The sequence below is a fragment of the Erpetoichthys calabaricus genome, chromosome 8 (assembly GCF_900747795.2).
Source record: "Erpetoichthys calabaricus chromosome 8, fErpCal1.3, whole genome shotgun sequence".
Lineage (NCBI taxonomy): Eukaryota > Metazoa > Chordata > Cladistia > Polypteriformes > Polypteridae > Erpetoichthys > Erpetoichthys calabaricus.
The window spans coordinates 128,949,871-128,977,251 of record NC_041401.2 but is presented as its reverse complement, the minus strand read 5'-3'; positions in this window follow the sequence as shown (position 1 = coordinate 128,977,251).

The following is a 27,381-nucleotide window of genomic DNA, read 5'->3' as shown; positions in this document are numbered from 1 at the left end:
AAAAAACTTGAACCAGACCCCCCACCCCACCTGGCACACACTCCCTTATCACCACAAGGTGTCTGAAGGTGCAGCACGCATCCTGGCCAAGTCAGGCATCAGAATACCACACAAACCCACAAACAATCTGTGCACGGTCCTGTTTAATGCTAAAAACAAGAAATCGACAGCAGAAACACGAGACACAGTTTATAACATTCCATGCAGTTCTTGTCCAGCGGTATACATAGGACAAACATCAAAAAGAATCGCAACACGTATACAGGAACATTGTAACACCGTCAGAAGAAAGGACTCACGATCACTGATCTACACGCATACTAAATCAACAGGACATACATTTAACCGGGGCAATTTACAAGTAAGATTTAAGGCCAGTACCAAAAGTGCCAGAGAGCTGGCTGAATCTTGGCTATCAAATGAGAACGCAATCAACAGACACTTGGACATAAATCCAGCATATGCAAACTTAAGAAGAACATGTTCATAATAAATAAACTGTACACCCAATAACCCCCCCCCCCTTATCACACTGTCTTAGCCCCCCACCCCCCCCATAATTTTTTACTATATATTGCCTTTGATTCTTGTAAGTCTAAGCATTATCCTCTGATGAAGGCCCCTGATAGGGACTGAAAGCTCAGGAATAAAAAACTACTTTTGATACGTGATTCATTTTCTCCCTTTGTGGATCTCCAGCTGCAAATATGCAAACTGTATCACAGACCTTCTCTTCCATATTATATACATATATTATATACACACACACACATATATGTGTGTGTCACAGGAGGCTGAGGGTTAGACTAAGCCAGGACGCCTGGAAGGACTGGGAGGTGGTCTATATGTCCCCCGGGACACAAGGGGGCAACCGCCCTGGATGTTGAGGGGACCACGGGAAAGGAGCAAGGAGGCTCAAGCCCAATGGGGCCCGTGGCCACCGCTAGGGGGCGCCCTGAGCGTCGTGGAGCCCGGGAGATCGACACTTCCGCCACACCTGGGAAGGTGGATGAAGGACCTTCCAGGAACGCCCAGAGTGCTTTCGGGTGCAAGGGCCACACTTCCGCCACACCAGGAAGTGCTGTTGGAAGAACGTCATCGAGCACCTGGAACACATCCAGGTGGAAATAAAAGGGGCCGCCTTCCTACAATCAGGGAGCTACAGTCGGGAGCGGAAGCAGGACAAAGCTCCCATGAGGAGAGGAAAGGCAGCCCACGGACACTGGAAAAGTGGTCTGTGGAGGGTGATTGGTGCAGGAGCACTGTGTGTTGGGCGGACTTTATTTACAAAATAAACGAGTGTTTGGTAAAGTGTTGGTGTCTGTCTGTCTGTGCCGGGCTAGCTTTCACAATATTATATATATATACATTATATATACAGTCATGGCCGAAATTATCGGCACCCCTGGAATTTTCCCAGAAAATGCACCATTTCTCCCAGAAAATTGTTGCAATTACAAATGTTTTGGTATACACGTTTATTTCCTTTATGTGCATTGGAACAACACAAAAAAACAGAAAAAAAGCCAAATCTGACATCATTCACACAAAACTCAAAAACTGGGCTGGACAAAATTATTGGCACCCTCAACTTAATATTTGGTTGCACGCCCTTTGGAAAAAATAACTGAAATCAAGCGCTTCTTATAACCATAAACAAGCTTGTTACACCTCTCAACTGGAATTTCCGACCACTCTTCTTTTGCAAACTGCTCAAGGTCTCTCAGATTTGAAGGACGCCTTCTCCCAACAGCAATTTTGAGATCTCTCCATAAGTGTTGGATTTAGATCCGGACTCATTGCTGGCCACTTCAGAACTCTCCAGCGCTTTGTCTTCAACCATTTCTGGGTGCTTTTAGATGTAATGTTTGGGGTCATTGTCCTGCTGGAACACCCATGACCTCTGATGCAGACCCAGCTTTCTGACACTGGGCCCTACATTGCACCCCAATATCTTCTGGTAGTCTTCAGATTTCATGATGCCTTGCACACAGTCAAGGCATCCAGTGCCAGAGGTAGCAAAACATCCCCAAAACATCTTAGAACGTCCATCATGTTTGACTGTAGGTACTGTGTTCTTTTCTTCATAGGCCTCATTCTGTTTTCTGTAAACAGTAGAATGATGAGCTTTACCAAAAAGCTCTACCTTGGTCTCATCTGTCCACAAGACGTTCGCCCAGAAGGATTTTGGCTTCCTCAAGTACATTTTGGCAAACTTCAGTCTGGCTTTTTTGTGTTTCTGTATTAGCAGTTGGATCCTTCTGGATCTCCTGCCATAGCGTTTCATTTCGTTCAGATGCTGACGGATAGTTCGAGCCGATACTGTTGCACCCTGAGTCTGCAGAAAAGCTTGAATATATTTTGAAGTTGATTGAGGCTGTTTATCCACCATTCGGACTATCCTTCGTTGCAGTTTTTTATCAATTTTTCTCTTCCGTCCACATCCAGGGAGATTAGCTACAGTGCCATGTGTTGTGGACTTCTTGATTATGATGTGCACAGTGGACAAAGGAACATGAAGATCTCTGGAGATGGACTTGTAGCCTTGAGCTTGTTGATATTTTTCCACAATTTTTGTTCTCAAGTCCTCAGACAATTCTCTGCTCTTCTTTCTGTTCTCCATGCTTAGTGTGGCACACTCAGACACACAACAGAAAGGTCGAGTCAACTTTTCTCCATTTTAACTGGCTTCAGTTGTGATCGCTATATTGCCAGCACCTGTTCCTTGCCACAGGTGAGTTTAAACGAGCATCATATGCTTGAAATAAAACGATTTACCCACAATTTTGAAAAGGTGCCAATAATTTTGTCCGGCCCATATTTGGAGTTCTGTGTGACATGATGTCAGATTTGGCTTTTTTTCCTCTGTTTTTTTGTGTTGTTCCAATGCATATAAAGGAAATAAACATGTGTATACCAAAACATTTGTAATTGCAACAATTTTCTGGGAGAAATGGTGCATTTTCTGGGAAAATTCCAGGGGTGCCGATAATTTCAGCCATGACTGTATACGGTATATGTATATTAGATGGAGTGGATGGGAGGAGAAATGGGGTAGGGGTTATTCTGAAGGAACAGTATGTCAAGAGTGTTTTGGTGAAAACAGTGTCAAACAGAATGATGATTATGAAGCTGGAAATTGAAGATGTGATGGTGAATGTTGTTAGTGCATATGCTCCGTAAGTTGGGTGTATGATGGATGAGAAAGAAGATTTCTGGAGTGAGTTGGATGAAGTAATGGACAGTGTACCCAAGGGACAGAGAGTGGTGATTGGAGCGGATGTCAATGGACATGTTGGTGAAGCGAACAGAGGAAATGAGGTCATGGGTAGGTATGGTGTCAAAGAGAGGAATGAAGAAGGTCAGAGGATAGTGGATTTTGCAAAAAGGATGGACGTGGCAATGGTGAATACATATTTTAAGAAGAAGAAGGAACATTGGGTGACATAAAAAAGTGGAGCAAGATGCACACAGGTAGACTATATCCTATGTAGGAGGGTTGATCTGAAGGAAATTGAAGACTGCAAAGTGGTGGCAGGGGAAAGTGTAGTTAGAAAGCATAGAATGGTGGTCTGTAGAATGAATTTGGAGATCAAGAAGAGGAGGAGAATGAGGGCAAAGCCAAGGATCAAATGGTGGAAGTTGAAAAAGGAAGACTGCAAGGTTGAGTTCAGGAAGGAGGTAAGACAGGCACTGGGTGTCAGTGAAGAGTTACCAGATATCAGGGCAACTGCAGCAGAAGTAGTAAGGGTGACAGCAAAAGGATGCTTGGCGTGACATCTAGGCAGAGGAAGGAGGAAAAGGAAACCTTGTGGTGGAATGGGGAAGTACAGGAGAGTATACAGAGGAAGAGGTTGGCGAAGAAGAAGTGGGATAGTCAGAGAGATGCAGAAAGTATACAAGAGTACAAGGAGATAAGGCGTAAAGTGAACAGAGATGTGGTGAAGGCTAAAGCAAGAGCATATAATGAGCATTATGACAGATTGAACACTAAGTAGGGAGAAAAGGACCTGTACCAATTGGCCAGACAGAGGGACAGAGCTGGGAAAAATGTGCATCAGGTTAGGGTGATAAAGGATAAAGATGGAAACATACTCACAAGCAAGGAGAGAGTGTTGAGCAGATGGAAAGAGTACTTTCAGAGGCTGATGAATGAAGAGAATGAAAGATATCGAGAAATCTTGGAAAATGAGAGGATGCCTGAGGAGTGGAGATGAAGTGTACTGATACCGATTTTTAAGAATAAGGGGGATGTGCAGAACTGTAGTTACTACAGGGGGATAAAATTGATAAGGGAGGTGATAATTAGTAAGCAGCAATATGTTTTCATGTCAGGAGCCAACACCACAGATGTGATGTTTGCTCCGAGTTTGTTGATGGAGAAGTATAGAGAAGGCCAGAAGGAGTTGCATTGCGTCTTTGTATACCTGGAGAACACATATGACAGGGTGCTTCAAGAGGAGTTGTGGTAATGTATGAGGAAGTCGGGAGTGGCAGAGAAGTATGTAACAGTTGTACAGCATATCTACGAGGGAGGTGTAACAGTGGTGAGGTCTGTGGTAGGAGTGACAGATGTATTCAGTGTGGTGGTAGGATTACATGAGGGATTAGCTCTGAGCCCTTTCTTATTTGCAATGGTAGACGGGAGTCTCTGTGGACTATGATGTTTGTTGATGACATTGTGATCTGTAGCAAGAGTAGAGAGCAGGTTGAGGAGACCCTGGAGAGGTGGAGATATGCTCTAAAGAAGAGAGGAATGAAGGTCAGTAGGAAAAAAGACAATACATATGTGTACATGAGAAGGAGGTCAGTGGAATGGTGAGGATGCAGGGAGAAGAGCTGGTGAAGGTGGATGAGTTTAAATACTTGGGATCAACAATTCAGAGTATCGGGGATTGTGGAAGAAAGGTGAAAAACAAAGAGTGCAGGCAGGGTGGAATGGGTGGAAAAAAGTGTCAGGAGTTATTTGTGACAGACAGGTATCACTAAGAGTGAAAGGGAAGGTCTACAGGATGATAGTGACACCAGCTATGTTATATGGGGTGGAGACGGTGGCACTGACCAAAAAACAGGAGATAAAGCTGGAGGTGGCAGAGTTAATTGGGTGTGACAAGGATGGACAGGATTAGAAATGAGTACATTAGAGGGTCACCTCAGGTTGGACGGTTTGGAGACAAAGCTAGAGAGATGAGATTGCATTGGTTTGGACATATGGAGAGGAGAGATGCTGGGTATATTGTGAAAAGTGTGCCAAGAACAGAGCTGCTAGGCAAGAGGAAAAGAGGAAGGCCTAAGAGAAGTTTTATAGATGTGGTGAGAGAAAACATGCAGGCGATGGGTGTAACAGAGCAAGATGTAGAGGACAAGAAGAGATGGAAAAAGATGATCCGCTGTGGAAACCCCTAACAGGAGTAGCTGATAGAAGAAGAAGTTACAATTATGAAAGAACTAGTACAATTGTAACACTTCAATCATGTCCCCTCTCAATCTCAGTTTGCTTAACAATAGAATTACCAGAGTCTACGAAAAAACTCGTAGATCCGGCCCACCTTAAAACCGTTCTCACCTCTCTTTTGTCTTCTAAATGTGCCGATTAAGACGAGCAGCAAGTAGCCGGCTATTCCATCCCCCACCGTCGCAGAACGTTCACTAAGTTTTCCCAGCTCATGCCTTGTTTGATTATCTGGGAGTGACTGAACTGCTGGAGTTTTAAAATGGAAATAATAGATCGTTATTTGGAATACATGCATTTCATGCGTGTTCCGTTTCTACAGTAATCTGTGTAAACACATTGCTAAAACAGAAACTTTTTCATATTTTAGTAATAAATGTTACAAAATGTAGGCATAAACTATAGAATGTGTGAAGCCTGAAGTCCAAACATCAAATAAACACTTTCACAAAAGGTTCAAGGATGCTACAACACTTTCCGTGGCTTAATGCTAAGATTTGCTGACTTGGAGCACAGCAACCCTGTACTATTCACGTCATAAAATGATTTCTTCCAAACGTCACATATATTTGTCTCTTTCTTTTTTTAAAATGTGCGTTGTAGCACGCAGCAACTGGCCACCTGCATGTTCTTGTGCACACTGAATAAGACAGTGCTATATGCAATCATCAGATTCAAATGTTAACAGTTATATAGCACAAAATGGAAATCAGCAGTTCTTAGCATTGCACCACGCAAGCTGTCATATCAACCGCCTACTGTAACTTGCTTTCTTTTTTCTTCGGTTATAGTCTTGAATAAAAGTGCACTTGTTTTGTTATACTTTTACATCAACATATGTTCCTGTGTTTGAGCTACATGGGCATGCTCAAAAAATACACGTATAATGCCACGAGAAGTGCATGCAGACACTTCAGTTCGCAACCATTGGTACGACAATGCAGTCACAAGTACACTGCAGAGCTATAGCGCGTCTTTATGTGAAAACAGCAGTGTCAGATGGGGAGTGTCTGATGATTGCATATAGCACTGAAGTTACTACTCTTTGCTATGCTTTCCTCTGCATGTCCTGGAATACAAAAGAAACAGCATACAGCAACATGTGGAGACTGGCAAGATTGTGGGAAAAAAAACACGCGGTCGTATGTATCGTGATACACTGCAGAGCTATTGTGCGTCTTTATGTGAAAACAGCAGTGTCAGGTGGGAGGAGGGGGTGTGGTAGGGAAGGATCCTGAACGCGACAGAGAATGTAAAGTGAATTTAAAAAAAAAAAAAAAAAACCTAACCTTTGCAAATATCATAAATTACACCGGCTGTTACAGACTGAAATCAAATATATCTTTTTATTCTAAAATAGTAAAAATAAGAACACCACTTCTCAAAAGGGAGTCATGCAGGATCGAACTCATGACCTTCTGAATGCCAGTCAGCAACTGATAGTGTTGCGCCACGGCGGAAGTCATAGTAAATGAGTGTCAATGTTGCACACTAAGGCGTTTTTTTTTGGCGGCAGCTTTTTTTTTTGTACCTTTTGTGAAAGTGTTTCTTTGATATTTGGACTTCAGGCTTCATACATTTTATAGTTTATGCCTACATTTTGTCATTTGTTACTAGAATATAAAAAACGTTTGTTTTAAAAATGTGTTTACACAGATTACTGTAGAAATGCAACACACATGAAATGTGTGTGTTCCAAATAACGATTTATTATTTCCACTCTAAAACTCTACTTCACACCCAGATAATCAAACAAGGCATGAGCTGGGAGAAGTTCGTTTACGTTCTAAGTCGGTGGGGGGATGGAATAGCCGGCTGCTTGCAGCATGTCTTTATCAGTACATTTAGATGACAAAAGACGCTGGCGGAGAGGTGAGAACGGTTTTAAGAAGCAATTTAAGGTGGGCCAGATCTACGAGTTTTTTCGTAGGCTCTGGTAATTCTAGTGTTAAACTGAAAAGGTCTAACTCCCTCAATCTCTTCCCACAGCTCATACCTCTTAGTCAGGGGAATCATCCTAGTCGCTCTTCTCTGAACTCTCTCTAGCACTACTATGTCTCTTTTGTAATATGGAAACCAAAACTGAACACAGTACTCCTGGTGAGGAGGAGAGGCCTCACTAGTGTGTATACAATTTAAGCATAACCTCCTCTTGGATTATAATTCATACCTCATAATACAATACATAACCTAACAACCTTATTAGCTTACTTAGCACATTATATAGCACATTTTCATACATATGATGTAGTTCAGAGTGCTTTACATGATGAAGAAAGAGAAAAAAGACGAAATAAATAAGAAAATAGAATTAGGGAACACTAATTAGCATAGAATAAAAGTAAGGTCCGATTGCCAGGGAGGACAGAAAAAAAAAAATCCAGACGGCTGGAGAAAACAAAAATAAAATCTGCAGGGGTTCTTAGACCACGAGACCACCCAGCCCCCTCTAGGCATTCTACCTAACATAAATGACTTCACATTCAGTCCTCATTGTATTCAGGGTTCACATGGAAGAACTTGATGATGACAAGATCACTACGACTCCTAGGCCCTTCTCAAAAGGGGCACGTTCAAGTTTCAGATCTCCCATTGTGTATTCAAACCTAACATTTTTACTTCCTACATACAATAATTTACATTTACTTATATTAAATTTCACCTGCCACAAATCTACCCTAGCCTGTATGCCCTCTGTAAGAACTTAGCAGATGTTAGATTATATGCCCTTCCGCCTATTTTGGTATAATTTGCAAACCTAACCATCTTAAATTATATTCTTGTACATATTTTTTATGTATATTAAAAATAGCAATACTCATCCCTGTGGAACAACACTTTTACCAACACCTCATTTTAAGTTCCCTTCACTATAACTCTTTGCTTCCTGTGTTTGAGACAATTTTGTACCCACCTACAGACTAACCTTTCATATGGTATTTTACCAGATATCAGCCATTCATTCATCCAGTTGCTGAACCTGATTAATCCAATTCTGGGGGTGTGGAGATCTGACAAGATCAACCAACTTCAGACAGTGCAGCAACTGACTGGAGAGTGCCCATAACATTAGTGTACACCCGTGCTCATTCATAGTACGACGTTAGAGAAAACCTATAATAATTGGGAAATAAAGAGGCAAAAGAAGATTGCCACCCCACTCTGAATTTACTTTTGTTTTGTGTTTGATGCTTTATGGATAGAAGCTCAGCAAAACCAATGTTGACCATTGCACCATGGTACCACTCTAGTAATTTAACACAAAAGTCTGCAACTTGGTAACTCAAAAGTAAGTCATTGCTTAGTGAAATGTCTTGGATTATGCAGTAGCTTATTAACATATTATTTTGTTTAAGAAATGGGCTTGAATGACTGAAGATTTACCAAAATCAACTAATAATATTGTTTAAGGAATCAACTGCTGTCATAAATTGATAAAGTAGTCTATCAGGGCCGGACGTAATTCTCAAACTAGAATACACATCTGGGGACGACCTGTTAAAAAGTGTCTAGAGGACAGCGGCAAAATCCTGTGCTGCAAAGGCTACACCAATGGGGCTTCTTACTAAAAACACCCCAATTTCTCCAGTCCATGCATTTTACACTACCGCCAGGGTTTCAGTTAGACAGCAAAAGATAAATAAAACTCTTTACACTGAAAGAAAATAAAAAGATAAAATTGTTGTTATATATTCAGGAGCTCAGTACCATAAGGTAACTGAAGCTTAATAACAAATTGGCAGGTTGTAATGAGCACTGCGAAAGTGGAGACAGCCAGACACACACACACAGACCACTGCAGCTACTGGGCTCCACGTTTTTGAGAAGTTCCTCTGTCTACTACAATGGCTTTCTGATATTTTAACTATTGCATCACTATATGACATAACAGCAGCAAATAGAGTTTAGATAAGCATTGTCGTCTAAGGGTACACAACGTGTTAAAACGCTGCAGCTCTTTTCTTTTGTCATTGCATATTTATATTTCTAATTAGTCTTTCAGAAGATAGATGCTGTGCAGCCTCATCTGTGCATCTACTGGTGTTGTCAGGCAGATTTGTGAATTTGGGTGTTTTGAGTAATGAAATGTGCATCCCTGTGGCTGTTTGTCATCAGCTCATTTAACAACAGTACTTTTGTTGTAGTGTGACACACCGTTTACTTCAAATGCATATTTTGCAGTTCATATTTTCATGAAGATAGCTGCCAATTCTTTTAAGTTTACATTGACTCCAACACTATTGTCGTAACTCTGAAAAACAGAGAGTACACACAACATCTGCAACAACATATCATTCACATTTACTAATCACACATTGATGCCATGGAATGCCAAATAATCTGAATCTACAAAATAGTTTTTCCCTTGCATCAATATATATTTATTTTTAAAACAGGTTATATTTACTTTTAAACGGTGCAATGTACTCTCTGCATATGCAACACGTTTATATGTCTAATAGGGTTTTTTAGGAGACTTTTTGACTGTAGACAGTTCCTCGTAAACAGAAGCTTGCTCCGTCAGTCCAGGCTAACGTGAACACCTTTGATCTTTGCAGTTCAAAATTACCACCTCTACTTTGAATGCTGCCTTAATGAGGTGTTAGATTGCTTTAGAAATGTGACACTCAGTGAGCCATCTAATTGTTCTCACTAGTTCTAAGCAAAATTCACTCATGGTTGCCTTTAAATGCATATAATATATGTCTGGCTTCTTCAGCGAGACTTGTAATGGAGGGACTGATGCAAAAGAATCACTTTAGGGTACCTAAACCTTGCATTACATTTAGAAAAGAACTACAGACAAAAATATGAGCAAGAGGTAAAATGAAGAAGTTAGTGTGGTTTTCACTTTAGGTGCATTTACGTATTCACCCCAAGTTGATGGACTGTCTTTAAGCTTGCAATCATTAGCCTAGTAGACAATAGATATGCTCATTTTACTTTCATCTTTCCTAGGTAAAGTGCTTATTGCTGCTTTAATGGAGCACAATATGAAATATTTATCAGAATGCATCCTGTTGAGGTAATTGTTTCAAATATGATAACAGTTACTGACACAACCAAAGCCCAGTAAGCAACTCAGCAGGGATATTGTGGGTTTAATGTGACAGAAGGTAATTGGTATTTAGATAAGATTGATGATATTGATTACCATTTGATCTACCTGCCAGTCATTGCAGCAAAATACATTCCTAATAACACAAACAGCATAGTACACATTGGCAAAATAATAAAAATGTAAGTCTATTACCTGCATACACTTGTAATTTACAATGAAATATGCAAACAAACCTGCCATTTCCATTAGTAAAAAATTGTGATTACTGGTTTCAAGAAGATTAGATTTTAGGAAAACAGGCTTCTAAATAATTTTGATAAATATTATATGCAACTAAAATTTAAGGATGATCACTGTAATTGCAGTAGTGTTTTAACTACTTTATATTTTAAGAAATGTGAGTATACTTAAGAGGTAGCACAATGATGTAGTGCCTAAGCCAGCAGCCTCTGGGCTTCAAAGGTCTGGGCTCCAATCGCAGCCTGGTTACTGACTGTTGGAAAGATCTCACAACAGATTTTAAAGGAAGAATAAGATATTTTTGCCTTTACGTTAAACATTTTTATAATAACACGCAAAGTAAACAATATGCTGTAGCTGTAATAATGAAGAATTTAATTCAGGTAAACTTATGAACTTTTGGAAATGTCACTGGTAAGGGCTACTGTCACATTTGCTATGAAGCCCTATAACGGTTGCTTAGTCAAAGAAGGAAAGATGTCAAAGAGTTAAACAAGGGCTACAAGATAAGCAGGGGAATGGCAAAGGAAGAGTAGCAACCTGAAAATACTTTGGCTTTTTGGCTAATGCAGTGGTTTTCATGCCAGTCATCCAGTCATTAAATTATAGCATTAACTTTGATTAACATGAAAACCACTGTGATAAAATTGTATGTCTGTTTTAATTGTATGTCTTTATACACTGGGTTGTGATGCCATAGGTTTTATGCTAGGATTTTTAAAAAGGAGTACAATAAGATGCTGCAGATGTTCTATCAGACGGTTGTGGCAAGCACCCTCTTCTACACGGTGGTGTGCTGGAGAGGCAGCATAAAGAAGAGGGACGCCTCACGCCTGGACAAACTGGTGAGGAAGGCAGGCTCTATTGTTGGCATGGAGCTGGACAGCTTGACATCTGTCGCAGAGCGACGGGCGCACAGCAGGCTCCTATTAATTATGGAGAATCCACTGCATCCACTAAACAGTGTCATCTCCAGACAGAAGAGCAGCTTCAGCGACAGACTGCTGTCACTGTCCTGCTCCACTGACAGACTGAGAAGATTGTTCCTCCCCCAAACTATGCGACTCTTCAATTCCACCCAGGGGGGGGGTAAACGTTAACATTATTCCAAGTTATTGTCTGTTTTTACCTGCATTTTTATTACTCTTTAATTTAATATTGTTTTCTGTATCAGTATGCTGCTGCTGGAGTATGTGAATTTCCCCTTGAGATTAATAAAGTATCTATCTATCTATCTGAAAATGGTTTAAAATAAACTTAACACTCTAGATTTAATTTCCTTATTGATTATTTAATATCATGCACTTTATAGGAATCTGGACCAAAGCTGTTAATAATTGGGCACTCATTATGAAGATATAATTTTACCTGATTTAGGTCATATTTCTCAAATCGATTTCAGTACATGCAGAAATGTGCTGGTAATACTCATTATACTTAGAAGTTAAATGTGAGGTACCGCAGGGCTCAGTACTAGGACCATTACTGTAATCACTTTACATGCTTCCTTTTGAAACTATTGCTAGAAAACATAACCTTATTTTTCACTCCTGTGCAGACAATAACCAGTTATACCCCTCTTTTAGGCCAAATGTTTTACTGATGGTATCCCTAATTAATTGTGTCAGTGAGTTAAAGGAGTAAATGGACGAGATGCCTGAATACAGAAAATAAAACATATTTATTTGGGGTCATGATACAGAACACAACAATATTCTGTCATTATTTCAAATCAGTCAGAACCACCATTAGTTTTACTGAATCAGCATGCAATTTAGGCTTTATCTTTGACTCTAGCATGTCTTTTAAAATACACATTACAAATCATATACAGACATGAAAAAGTTTGGGAACCCGTCTTAATTCTTTGGATTTTTGTTTATCATTAGCTGAGCTTTCAAAGTAGCAACTTCCTTTTAATATACGACATACCTTATGGAAACAGTAGTATTTCAGCAGTGACATTAAGTTTATTGGATTAACAGAAAATATGCAGTATGCATCATAACAAAATTAGAGAGGTGCCTAAATTTGGGCTCCCCAACAGAGATATTACATCAATACTTAGTTGAGCCTCCTTTTGCAAATATAACGGCCTCTAGATGCCTCCTATAGCCTTTGATGAGTGTCTGGATTCTGGATGGAGGTATTTTGACTATTCTTCCATACAAAATCTCTCCAGTTCAGTTAAATTTAATGGCTGCCAAGCATGGACAGCCTGCTTCAAATCATCCCATAGATTTTCGATGATATTCAAGTCAGGGGACTGTGACGGCCATTCCAGAACATTGGCATGAATGCCTTTGTAGATTTCAAACTGTGTTTTGGGTCATTGTCTTGTTGCAATACCCAACCCCTGTGTAACTTCCACTTTGTGACTGATGCTTGAATAATATCCTGAAGAATTTGTTTATATTGGGTTCATCCAACCCTCAGCTTTAACAAGGGCCCCAGTTCCTGAACTAGCCCCACAGCATGATGGAACCTCCACCAAATTTGACAGTAGGTAGCAGGTGCTTCTCTTGGAATGTGGTGTTCTTTTTCCGCCATGCAAAGCGCTTTTTGTTATGACCAAATAACTCAATTTTTCTCTCATCAGTCCAAAGCATTTTGTTCCAAAATGAATCTGGCTTGTCTAAATGAACATTTGCATAAAACAAGCGACTCTGTTTGTGGCATGAGTGCAGAAAGGGCTTCTTTCTCATCACCCTGCCATACAGATGTTCTTTGTGCAAATTGCGCTGAATTGTAGAACGATGTACAGATACACCATCTGCAACAAGATGTTCTTGCAGGTCTTTGGAGGTGATCTGTGGGTTGTCTGTAACCATTCTCACAATCCTGCACATATGTTGCTCCTGTATTTTTCTTGGCCTGCCAGACCTGGGTTTAACAGCAACTGTGCCTGTGGCCTTCCATTTTCTGATTACATTCCTTACAGTTGAAACAGACAGCTTAAACCTCTGAGATAGCTTTTGTTGCCTTCCCTTAAACCATGATACTGAACAATCTTTGTTTTCAGATCTTTTGAGAGTTGCTTTGAGGATCCCATGCTGTCACTATTCAGAGAGGAGTCAAAGGGAAGCAAAACTTGAAAAGGACCACCTTAAATACCTTTTCTCATGATTGAACACACCTGTCTAAGGCTTAACGAACTAATTCAACCAATTTGGTGTTGCAAGTAATCAGTATTGAGACAGTTACATGCATTCAAATCAGCAAAACTACAAGGGTACCTTAATTTTTGCACAGCCAGTTTTTCATATTTAATTTAATTTCATACAACTAAATACTGCTTCACTAAAAATCTTTGTTTGGAAAACACCCCAGTACTCAGATGTTCCTAGGAAATGAAAGACACACCACGGTTATCTTTTTTGTTGAAAGTAGAGTAAATTATTATGCAGGCTGAGAGGGGTTCCCAAACTTTTTCATATGACTGTATTTTTCTTACAACTTTGATGTTTGAAAATTAAAATGTTTTCTAAATATACAGGATACTAGGAAATTAATTCAAGCATTTACAGTGGCATGGAAAAGTATTCCATCCCCTTGAAAGTCATCATAATTTTCTGCATGACAAAAGATTTGTACACAAGTTTGCATAAGTATTTAAACCACTGTGCTTTGTAAGCTCCAGTTTTACACAAATGACAAATTAATGACAAACTACACAAAGATGACAGTCATTTGACCATAATTAAAAATAGTAGGTACTACTGGTGTGTCCTTTATACCTCACTGGATATAAAATGCACCTTTTGTAAGGGCCATAGTCTTTGTTGGACAATCAATGCAAAAATGAAGACATGGGAATATTCTACTGATGTGAGAAACAAAGTCATTGAAATGCACAAGGCAGGAAATGGCTACAAAAATATCAAAAGAGTCTGAATGTCTCATTAAGTACTGTTGGAGCCATCATCAGAAAGTGAAAGGTTCATCACAGCACCCAGACTATTACTAGAACAGGCCATCCCTCAAAACTAAACATAAGAGCAAGATGTCAACTGATGACAGAGGCTAGTAAAAATCCAACCGTCACTCTTAGAAGTTTGCAATGCTCTTTGGCTGAAACTGGAGTGAAGGTGCATGGGTTCAGAATTTCAAGAACTCTCCATAAAACAGACCTCTACTAGAAGGTAGCAAGAAAGAAGCTATTCCTTAAGAAGGTCCACATCAACGTTTGCTGAAAAGCAAGAGAAAGACCCAGTTAAGATGTGGGAGAAGTCTTTATGGTCAGATGAGACCAAAATAAAATGTTTTGGCTAGACTTCAAAAGGGTATGAGTGGCATAAAACTAAAACTGCCCATACCCCAAGAAAAACCACACCTATGATGAAATATGGTGGTGGCAGCATCATCCTATGGGTATGCGTTTCATGTGCTGCGACTGGGAATTTTGTTATAGTTGAAGTGACAATGGATGGACACAAACACTTCACAATATTAAAGAAAAACTTGTTCCAGTCTGCCATGAACCAATCACTTGGGAGCGGATTCATCTTTCAACATGACAATGACCTTAAGTATAAGGCCAAAGCAACACTGGAATGGCTCAAAAACAGAAAGCTAAATGTTTTGGAATGGCCAAATCAAAGCTCTGATCTCAACACTATTGTGAATCTGTGGCACTATTTGAAAACTGCTGTCCAGAGACACCATCTAACCAACTTTGAGGATTTCTATCAATTCTGCCAAGAAGATTAGGAAAGAATCACTACTGAACAATTTGTAAAACTTGTACATACTTACCCCAAAAGAGTTAAGGCTGTTATTGCAACAAAAGGGTTCGCGCCAAATTATTAATGTGTAGGGCTTGAAAATTTATGTAAACATTATTGTGTTTTGCTTCTTCGGTTAAATATCTACAGAAAATGGTTTATTTTGACTTTGGAAATGCATTGTTACAGTATTAGAGTTCACATTAAAAACACTGATAGATAAATATGTGTAAAAATATTTTGTCATGCAGAAAATTATGATGACTTTCAAAGGGACTAAATATTTTTGCACACCACTGTATTTTTAGTAGGTCACACAACTGTAATGTGTTACTCACTGGCTATTTAAATCATTCCTTTTGCAGCTTTCAGTCAGTCAGTCAGTCATTCTCCAACCCTCTATCTCTTAACACAGGGTCACGGGGGTCTCCTGGAGCCAATCCCAGCCAGCACAGGGGGCAAGGCAGGAACAAATCCCAGGCAGGGTTCCAGCCCACCGCAGGATACACACAAACACACACACACACACCAAGCACACACTAGGGACAATTTACGATCACCAATGCACCTATCATTTACTTCAAAATGCTACTTGAAGAATCATTACAAGAACTAGCAAGTACAAACACATAACTTCAGTTCTCAAGTCCTTACTCTGAAACCCAGTTAAGCTTAACACGGATTTCAAAATCCTCCTTTTAACATATAAAGCCTTAAATGGCCAAGGGCCTATTTACCAATCTGAATTTGTCATTACTTACAAATCAGAGTGTGCATGAAGGTCTCAAGATGCCACCCTACTAAAGATTAACAAGGATTAATAAAATAACAGTAGGATGGTGAGCTTTTAGTTACAGGGCACAGAAGCTGATGAATGATCTGCTTACTTAAATAAGAGATGCCCCTTCAGTCTCAGCTTTAAATTCTAGCTGAAGACTTACTACTACAGTCTAGCATACCCTGAATGAAGCTGCTGATTAGATGTGCATACTACATCTTTGTTTGTTAGTTATGTGTTACAAAAATATAAGTAATACAATAATTATAAACTGTTTCCTACCCAACTCTAACTGCTATCTCTTCTCCATATGTTTTGTGACACTTGGTGCCACTGCCCTATTCCCAAGCTGTTTTACTGCACATGTAAAAAAACACCTGTGAGAACTGGAAGCCTTGGAGTTATCAGATGGAAATATTTTATCATCTGATGGGATGACCCAGCACTGACTCTGATATGTCTGTCCGAGTTTGTTTTTGACTTTCTCAATTAGAATTGACTGTAGACCCCACAGGTTTACTTTTCTTTTTTTGTTTTCTCAAGGGATGCTGCTGACCAGAGTTTTTTTTTTCCATCCTTCTTTGTCAACTGGTCATATTTCAATAGTTAAATAAATTGATAGTTATTGTTGGTCAGCATTTATGTCAGTCAGTTTCAAACTACTTTGTTTCCTTGTGTGTTTAAACTAATTCTGTATTTAGTAGTATGTAAAATTTATACTTGTATTTTACCTGAGAACTTGTTACAACCCTCTGCACTTGCGAACTGTGAAAAACGCTACACAAATATAAACTGAATTGAACTGAATTAAAGATATGCTCAGACAGTACTGGTTAATTTACAGTAAGGCTGTTAACCCTGTGTTGGGTAGCAAGCATCAAAATGTTTTTTTTTCTTTCTTTCTTCATTAATTTACAAATGTCATTAAAGCACCTAAACAAAGTTATATAAATATGGGGAAAGCACAATTGCTCTTGTATGGTGAATGGACACCTTCAATTACTACGTATATATTTGACTCTGAGGCAGAATGGCATATTCATAATAGTGTATATTTTTGGCTAAACCAATGCAAAATTCAGAACAGATAAAAGACTGCATTTGAAGGGTTACATAACTGGCATAAGGTTTCCAGATCAAAGATGGCAACAAGTTAGCACAGTTGGTTGCAATCCCAAAAGAGACTTTTTGTAGACAGAAAAAACCCCACAATGGTAATCAAAGAGCATCTCTGCATAGAATTGTGGGAAGACAGGATACTTAGGGTTGTTATGCACTACTTTCCCAAATGGTGTCAATGAAGTAAAACATTGGAGGGCTCCAAAGACACACTAAGTCACAGGTGGGAAATAGTCAAGTTTGTCCAGGGTGAAACAAAGAAGCATGTAGTGATTTACTAGGATAGATGAAACTCTGCTGTTCAGTACAAAAAGCATATACCACAGAAGCTGCCCTCAAGACATGGCTTGCAAGGTTAAGGTTAATTAAGGTTAATCACAGTGGTCGCTACAGTGTAAGGTGTAGCAGTGTACCCCAGCCCAAAACTGATTTGTTTATTTTATCTAGAATTACCCATAGGTTTGCTTTCATGGCTCTATTTTTCCAGAGAACTTAGAGGAGGTGAGTTAGGCAAAAAGTTCAGGATATCCCAGTTTGGTCACTTATACTCTACTAGTTGAAAAGCCTGCTGAAGCAGGCGAATGTATATTTTATGGTCTTTTATTATATTATATGGTCCTGGTTCCTATCATGAAGGATCACCAATGACACTATTGGTGCTTGCAGATTCCGTGATGCTGCTTCCGCGAGACATTGCTGCTCCAACTCATAAAGCATTTTACATGCTTCAGCAAAAGGATTATTGTTGCTCATGAATGAACTCAGCAAGGTCATGAGGTTGGGGTTGCATTTAGAGTTCTCTTTGATTTGCATTCTTTGTGCAGACGCCTCATCAAGATCAAGGATATAAAGTTGAGCAAATCGACGATCATCATTTTCAGGATGTAGAGCCCCAGATCTGTGATAAATCTGTCCATGAATACGAAAGCAGTAGGGCCCGTATCCGGGATGAGGAGCAATTTTAGCACCCATTGAAGCAAAGGCTAATGCGCTGTTAAATGACCTTATGTTGTCCAAGTTTTTTGAGTGCTCGTGTTGTTCCGTCATGAGGTTCTTCAGTAGAGCAGATACCCGTATCGGAGGTAAACTCACTTTTCCTTTATGGCAACAGATGTTAAACAGTTTATCTGCTGGTTGTTCAGCAGGGAAATGTTTTGCACCACAGAATGTGCACCGTAATTGTAAATTTCCACAAAAATGTTGGTCGATGTTGTCCTCAATAACATATGTTCCAGTGGCTGCATGAAGATGCTGAGGTGTAGGTAATTGCGTGAGTGTTGCTCTATGATTGAGGTCTTGTTGGTTTTGTCTTTCGCGTCGATGGGATGCTTCCTCCTGTGTTGCATTTGCTCTGTGATTGAGGTCTTGTTGGTTTCGTCTTTCGTGTCGACGGGATGCTTCCTCCTGTGTTGCATTTGCTCTGTGATTGCGGTCTTGTTGGTTTCATCTTTCGTGTCGACGGGATGCTTCCTCCTGTGTTGCATTTGCTCTGTGATTGCGGTCTTGCTGGTTTCATCTTTCGTGTCGACGGGATGCCTCCTCCTGTGTTGCATTTGCTCTGTGATTGCGGTCTTGTTGGTTTCGTATTTCGCACCGACGGGATGGTTCCTCCTGTGTTGCATTTGCTCTGCGATTGTGGTCTTGTTGGTTTCGTCTTTCGCGCCGTAGGGATGCTTCCTCCTGTGTTGCATTTGGTCGTCGAGTGCAGTCTTTTTTGTTTCATTGACGTTTCTGTTCGGAAAAGACCGCTTCATCTAGTGGTCTTTTGCGAGGCATAATCGTATAAGGTTTAGGATAACTCGTTCATTATTGTGAGGAAATGGTGTACTTTACCTGGAATGTGTGGCACTAAACTCTTGACATGTGTACAGGTATTCCGGAGGGCCATTAGAATACGATACAATTCCGTAGTCCAATGTTAACCAAAATTAACCAACCGTTCTCAACAATGTTAACATTATTTTCTAAACAAATATTAATCACCTGGCAACGCAAAACAGTCCCATGTTTAAACAAATTGTATCACCTAGCCACGAAAGGTTTAAACAAATTGTTATCACCTAGCAACGAAAGGGAGACGTACGTACGCATAGGCATTTTATATATATGATTTGTTGTTATTACATCTAATTGCATTTTATTTTTTTAATAAACATCTCATTTAATTTGTCTTTTGCACTCTCACAATCATTTCACATGTTGAGAGATATCATGGACAACTCAAAGACTGTTAATAGTTTATGAGCCATTTTTTTTTTTTCCACCTACTGTTTATATGAAGAATTTTTACTACCTTTTTTGTAGCAAATTGGTCACATCACATGGCACAGTGGGTAAGTGACTTCTTGGTGAAGTCTAAAGGTTCAAAATTGTCCTTTGATTTTTCTGGGTTTTTTTTTGTTTGTTTTTTTCCCTGAGAACACTGGTTCATGCTACGGTATAACAGGAGTATGTTCTGGGAAGGACTGGGGGACACAAAGAGGAACCAACAGCTCTTCAGTTTGGTATGATGTGACAATGCTACAATTTGAACTAGTTTGATTAAACGTAAGCACCACATTTTGAAATGTTTTCCATTTCATGTTATAGGATCTTTGCTGTCTCACATTTTTATAACTGGCATAAAACACTGAAGGCACTTTCTTTCACCAGTTCAACAGCTAGACAAATATTCTCCCCGGTGGTTTTGGCTGTCAATGTAATCTTTTATGTGAAATACGATGAAAGATAATTTCACTAAAGGAGATCAAGCATTTAGTGGACAGAAAATAACAGTTAAGGCAGAGCAAGACTTGCATATGTAAATGTCCAACCAAAACTCTATGTATTTTACTTTAATTATAAAGAACAAAAAACAATTACAATCCAGTCATAAAAACATACAATATGTCCTGAGTATAAGCCACTCAAACTCCATCTGAATCATACAGAATTATATGACAATTTTAGATAAAATTGTTCATTGTTCTCATATATCTTAAGTTAAACAATGGAATGCTTAACACATATTGAACTATGTATTTTGTGAATGGTTGCACTGCATTCTTTTTTGAAAGATCTCTTTTTAATTGTCCCCTAAGATCATCAAAACGTTAATTCCTTGAATTTTGTTGATAAACTCTGGAGATGCTCTCTGCACCTTCTTCCAAATAGCCTGTACCACCTCAAAGAAGGATATTGATGAAGGAAAGGGGAAGCTAATGTACTGAAGTGAAAAATAGTGCTTTTTACAGTTTCTTGAATAAGACTCGTAAACTATTTAATTTGTGTGATGTATTTATACGAGTATAGGAAAATGGTATTATTTAGATAAGATGCATCTTTTAAGTGAACAGAATATTATACAAATGTAGATCTTATGGGGAAAATTAAGAACTTTTACATGGCCAGGATAAGCCAGTATTTTCCCGGGAAAAAGCACTCTGAGGGTTGATGGGATGTATGCAAATAGATTGACAAATAGGCTGATAGGATACATGCAAATGTAAAAGCAAATACTAATGTATCCTCTTTGATAAAATCCCTGTGTGTGTCCAGGTGTCCATGTGTGTGTGTCTTCTGGTGAAGTGCGCATGCGCGGGGCACGGTGCAATGCGCGATATTACTGTAAGAGAAAGTTAGTATTACTGCGAGAGGAAATTAAAGGTACACAATACAGTGACTCATATTACAGCCATATACAAGCCAGTATTACTGTCAGAGGAAATTAAAGGCATATTACCGACGCGCACGCCTATATTACCGCCAGAGAAAATTAAAGGTATATTACGGACGTACAAGCCAGAGGATGTACAAGACAGTATTACTGTCACAGAAAATTAAAGACACACAATACACGGCGGCAGCCCACGAAGAACGGTCAGCTCAGCAAGTAAACATCAACAAAAGAAAGGCTGAAAGAAAGAAAAATCAACCAACAAAAAGAATGAGGTCAAAGTCCCTTGCCTTTTAATATTGACTGTTCCTACTAATGTTTATGCACAACTGTTCTAGCGCCCGTTGTTGTAACGGGCTAAATGACTAGTATATATATATAAAATATTAATGTATGCTGCCATGACTATTAGACTGAACAAGCTTTACGCTCAGATAAAATAACCAGTGTGTGAGAAAACACTGGGGACCTTTAGTTATGATGTTATTGTATTTAATTACATGGCAATGATAACAGTAGCTTTACCGCTAAATAAGACCATTGACAAATTTCAGTCATTTAGGTTGTTTACCAGTACTCTTCTAAAAGGACTACCTCATCAAAGAAGCATAGGACATATGTGAGGGACACAATGTCTTCAAGACATTAGAGAAACAGTGTTGGATATGTGAGAGAGACGGTGTTGAAGACAAAGGAAATCATCATGCTGTCAGGGGATGAAAGTAATAGTATTTGATAAGCTTGCCACCTACAAAATAAAAATCTGACCCAACAGATACAGTACAAGTATTAAGAGGAAACATACTGCACAATGGCTTGCACTTTAAAAAAACACCTTAGCTAGATTAAGAAGAAAACACTGTCAATGTACACAGACACCTCCACTGGTTAAGAAAGGGCTGCAACTCTTCACCTGCTCAATGCAAACCATCTGATATGAAGCTTGCTGCATGTCATTTAGAATTGACTTTAAAATACTGCTTATGGTTTACAAAGCCTTAAATAATCTTTCTCCATCCTATATCTTGGAATGCCTTTCACCTTTCACTCCAAATTGTAACCTTAGATCTTCAAATGAGTATCTGCTTATAATTTCAAGAGCTAAACTTAAAAAAAAAAGTGGTGAGGCAGCCTTCCGCTGTTATGTACCAAAAATATGGAATAGTTTACCAATAGAAATTTGCAAGGCTAATACATTGGAGAACTTTAAAAAAAACTGCTAAAAACCCATTACTTTAACATGACTTTCTCATAGCTTCATTTTTATGTAACCCTGATATTCTGTATATGCATTTAATTATAATTTTTTATAATTTTTTTTCATGGCTCCAAAATCTGTACTAACCCCTACTTTCTCTGCTGTACTCTTTCCGGTGTTCTCTGGTGGTAATCGTCACCACCACCACCTGATCAAAGCACCATGCAGTCCCCACATTGATGGACTGAAGGTCAGAGGTCCACATGACCATCATCGTCTAATTCTTCCATGTGAAGCCTGAAAACCATGAGGTCTGATTGAGATCATTTATGTTAGGAACAATGCCTCATGGGGACTGGGCAGTCTCATGGCCTTGGAAAACCTGAAGATTTAGCTTTTTTTCTCCAGCCCCCTGGAGTTTTTTTTTTTTGTTTGTTTTTTTCTGATACTCCCTGTCCATCAGACCTTATTTTTTTCTTTGTTAATTAGCATTGCCTAATTTTTATATTTTTTCTTTTTTCTTTCTTCATCTTGTAAAGCACTTTGAGCTACACCATTTGTATGAAAAATGATGTTGTTGTTGTTGTGACATTGATCTGAATGATTCAGGCTGTATGTTTTCATCCATGTTAACTCCTGCTGTTTGAAATGCCTAAGTTATTCAGTAAATAAACATTGGTTTAGATAAAATTGTTTTTTTTATTATTATTATTATCTGAAACTACTTTGTGTTTACCTACACTAGCAATCGTTGATGGGTTAGGAGATGATCCTGTATAACCCACTGAGTGGTAGAAAACTGGGAGCAGGCCATGAGCTGAGATTTGTGTGATGCATATATAAAATAAGGTTAATAAGCTAAAGTATAGTATAAGGCATTTCTTCTTATTCACAGATGCAAACAAAATGGTATGGAATAGTCCATGCAGCACATCAACAAACACTGATCAGCCACAACATTAAAACCATTGACAGGTGAAGTGAAAAACACTGATTATCTTGTTACAATGGCACCTGTGTAGGGGTGGAATATATATTACGCATCAAGTGAACAGTCAGTTCTTGAAGGTGTTATTTTGGAAGCAGGAAAAATGGGCAAGCATAAGGATACAAGTGACTCTGACATTGGCCGAATTGTGATGACCAGACTACAGTGTCACAGTGTCTCCAAAATAACAGGTGTTGTGAGGTTTCTTGGTATGCAGTGGATATGGTCTTTTAAAAGTGGTCAAAGAAAGGATTTATTGATGCACATGGGGAGTAAAAGCTAGCCAGTCTGGTCCAATCCCTGCAGAAAAAAAATTGCTGAAAAACTTAATACAGTGGAACCTCGGTTCACGACCATAATTCGTTCCAAAACTCTGGTCGTAAACCGATTTGGTCGTGAACTGAAGCAATTTCCCCCATAGGATTGTATGTAAATACAATTAATCTGTTCCAGACCATACAAACTGTATGTAAATATATATTTTTTTTTAAGTTTTTAAGCACAAATATAGTTAATGAAACCATAGAATGCACAGCGTAATAGTAAACTAAATGTAAAAACATTGAATAACACTGAGAAAACCTTGAACAACAGAGAAAACTAACACTGCAATAGTTCACACTACAGCGCTACCAATCGCTGGCTAAAAACACTTTTTTTAAATGATTTTTAAGCACAGGGAAAAAAATGAATATTTGAAAAAATCTGCAATTTAATAAACCACCAAGAAAAATAACATTGCAACAATGCACGCTACGAACCGATCGCTGTAAACAGAAGTGAAAACAAAATCAAGCCCAGTGCATTCTTTATCTGCCTTCCTACCTTATGCGTCCAGCCCCCTCTCTCTCGTGTTGCCTGTGAGAGCGTCTCTCTCTCTCGCGCTGCCTGTGTGTGTGTGTGCGTGTCTCTCGCTCTCTCTTGTGCTGCCTGTGTGTCTGCGTCTCTCTCTCTCTCGCTGCACAGGAAATGCATAGGGAGAGACTGAACATGTACAAACCGAAAGGGAAACTGGCTTGTTCGTATACCGAGTGTGTGGTCATGAACCGAGGCAAAAGTTTGGCGAACTTTTTGATCGTAAACCGATTTGTACGTGTACCGAGACATTCGTGGCCCGAGGTTCCACTGTACTGGCCATAAGAGAAAGGTGTCAGAACACACAGTGAGTCACAGTTTCCTATGTATAGGGCTGCATAGCTGCAGACTGTTCAGACTGCCAATGCTGACCAGGGGCCTCATGTATAAACGGTGCGTACGCACAGAAATGTTGCGTACGAACGTTTCCATGCTGAAATCGCGATGTATAAAACCTAAACTTGGCATAAAGCCACGCACATTTCCATGGTACCTCATACCCTGGTGTACGCAATTTCTCCGCTCGGTTTTGCAGACTGGCAGCACCCAGCGTCAAAGCAGTGCTACTGTTCCTGTGTGGTTACCCTTTCTTTCTTAGACCCACATTCCTGACGCGGCTTTATAAATACACTGAAATTAACTGCATATTGTTTATTAGTGTAATGCATCTGATTGTAATTAACCAGTAGCAATATAAAGGTCCAGGGAATAGCCACAGTATCCCAAATACCATAACTGCTTTAGCGTTGTTATGCTCACTGCATCTTCTTCTTTCAGCTGCTCCCGTTAAGGGCTGCCACAGCGGATCATCTTTTTCCATATTACTCTCACTGCACCACTCGGAGTATTTATATCACTGTATCTGAGTGGGGAATCACAGCAGCAGCTGATCGGAAAGTAGAATTATCGGTATACAGTTTAAAGCAAACACTACCTCAGCCACGGCAAAATGCATCAAAGCCTTTCCTGTACGGACCTCGCGTTTCAGAAACAGTTTTATCCCAAGAACTATAAACGCACTCAATCAGTCCATCAAGTGCTCCTTGTAGAACTGTTTGTACTTATAAGTACAATTACCCCACTGTAAACTTGCACTACAGTTATAATATTGCACAACCTGTGCCACTTTATAAAGCGCATATGATGACGATATCATTTTTAGGATGAAATGCAGCAAAATATGTTGCTTATAGTATACAGATAAAACTTTAACTTCATTTAAATAATCTGTATTGTTAATAACTAAACATGTGAGGACACGGTGCCGTAGCGCTAGCTAGTTCATGGATAGCTCCTGCCTTGCGCTGTATTATTGCTGGTGCTGACGCAACACTAGAAGGATAGACGGATAGAATAATTAAACATGTACTACGAAGATATTTCAATGTTCCTTAAAAGTTTTGAAGAATCGGCGTTCTAAGTTTACAGATGGCTTAACGTCTACTGCAGAGCTGATTGTGTGGTGATTGGGTATTTGGAGAAAGAAAAATAAGGACAGGAATTGTAGGTTAGTACGTTTGAAAGAGACAGTACTTCTGTAATAAATTATTTCATCGAAGGTTGCAAATGGCACAGCAAGCCTCTTGCGTGAGATATGAACAATCACTGCGCCTCCGTGTTCCCATGTTTAATTAAATGCTTTCATTCCTATCATCATGAAAAAGATATCACGTATACATCTCAGTATTTTAATTATTCAGAGATCTGTAATATCACGAATGTAATGGATTCTGTGTCCTGTCGGAGAAAGAGAAAGAACGGAAGCACGTAGTGATTCACACACATAGAGCACATAGAAGATCAAACACAGAACAAAGCATTTAACGTGCTACTTGAGAAACTAGTAAAATAAACAATTTTAAGATGAAGTTTATGATGTTCTACTTTAATGACAAAATAAACTACGTGATTAAAGTGGAAATTTCGAGATTAAAGTTGACATTTCGTGCTTTTTTCCCCCCACTGTGTGCCTATTTTTTTTTCTCTGTACCCTAATAAGCTTTCAAATGACACTCAGACGGTCCGCTGCGAGTCGCCTTTTCATGCCGACTTTGATATGTGACAACTTCTTTTTTATTTCGGACACTGTGCGACTTTGTGAACTTGAGCTTTCGAGTTTCTCCGACACTATTTCACTCGATCAACTGTTTAAACCAACAAATAGTACGTTTTTCCTTTGCCTCCACTTGGTATTCGCTGAAATTCTTATATTTTGCCCCGTGCTTTTCCCATTGTCTTTTCACAGAAGGCTATTTATATTGATTTGCATATTCAAAGAGGCATAATTCTGGGAGGAGTTAGGGCGGGACAGAAGGCGCGTGCACGTGGGTTACTTTTCACACTAATCGGGATTTATGTAGTGGAAGAACGTGAAAGTTTGCGTACGCACAGATTTGTGCATCAGGATGTTTCTGTGCGTACGCACATTCCCGCTTTTGTGCTCACGCCATGTTATAGTGTGAGTTCTACGCACGGCGTTATACGTGAGGCCCCAGGTGTGCACTGCTGAAAGCACCTAAAATAGGCAAGTCAGCATCAAAACTCCTCCATGGAGCAATGGAAGAAGGTGGCCTGGTCTTGGTGAATCACACTTTAAGATCATGTAGACAGCCGGGGGCATGTGTGTTTACCAGGGGAAGAGATGGCAGCAGATCATAACAGTTCTTCTACACAGAAAGTATCGAGCTGTGGTATTCAAATTTTACCAAAGAAATCCTTGGCCTGAACCTCACTTTCTTTACAATGTAAAGGTGGGAAAATGATGCTCTGGACAATGTTCTGCTGGAGAACTTTGTGTCCTGGCATTCATGTGGATTTTATTTTTATATGTATCGCTTACAGTATCTAAAGATTGTTGCAGACTATGTACACCCCATAATGCCAACAAGATTCTCTGATGGCAGTGGTCTCTTTCAGCAGGATAATGAGGTCTGCCACACTGCAAAAATTGTTTAGGAATAGTCTGAGGAACATAGCAAATAGTTCAAGGTTCAAGATCTGCTGTTAACATCTTGGTGTCAGATACCAGAGGAATACCTTCACGGGTCTTATGGAATCCATGCTTCAATGGATTGGCACTGTTTTGGCAGCATGAGGGAGACCTACACAATAATAAGCAGGTAATGATGTTGCTGATCAGTGTAAATTACACTATTGTCACACAGCATGAAATCACTCAATTTGTACAATACAACCAATTATAGTGTATAATAACAGAATTATGTAAATTAACTTATAAATTATTTATTATGTACACAAATAAATGCACAGTAAAATCAGCTGGAAATTTAATGAAATGAATAACTTGAAT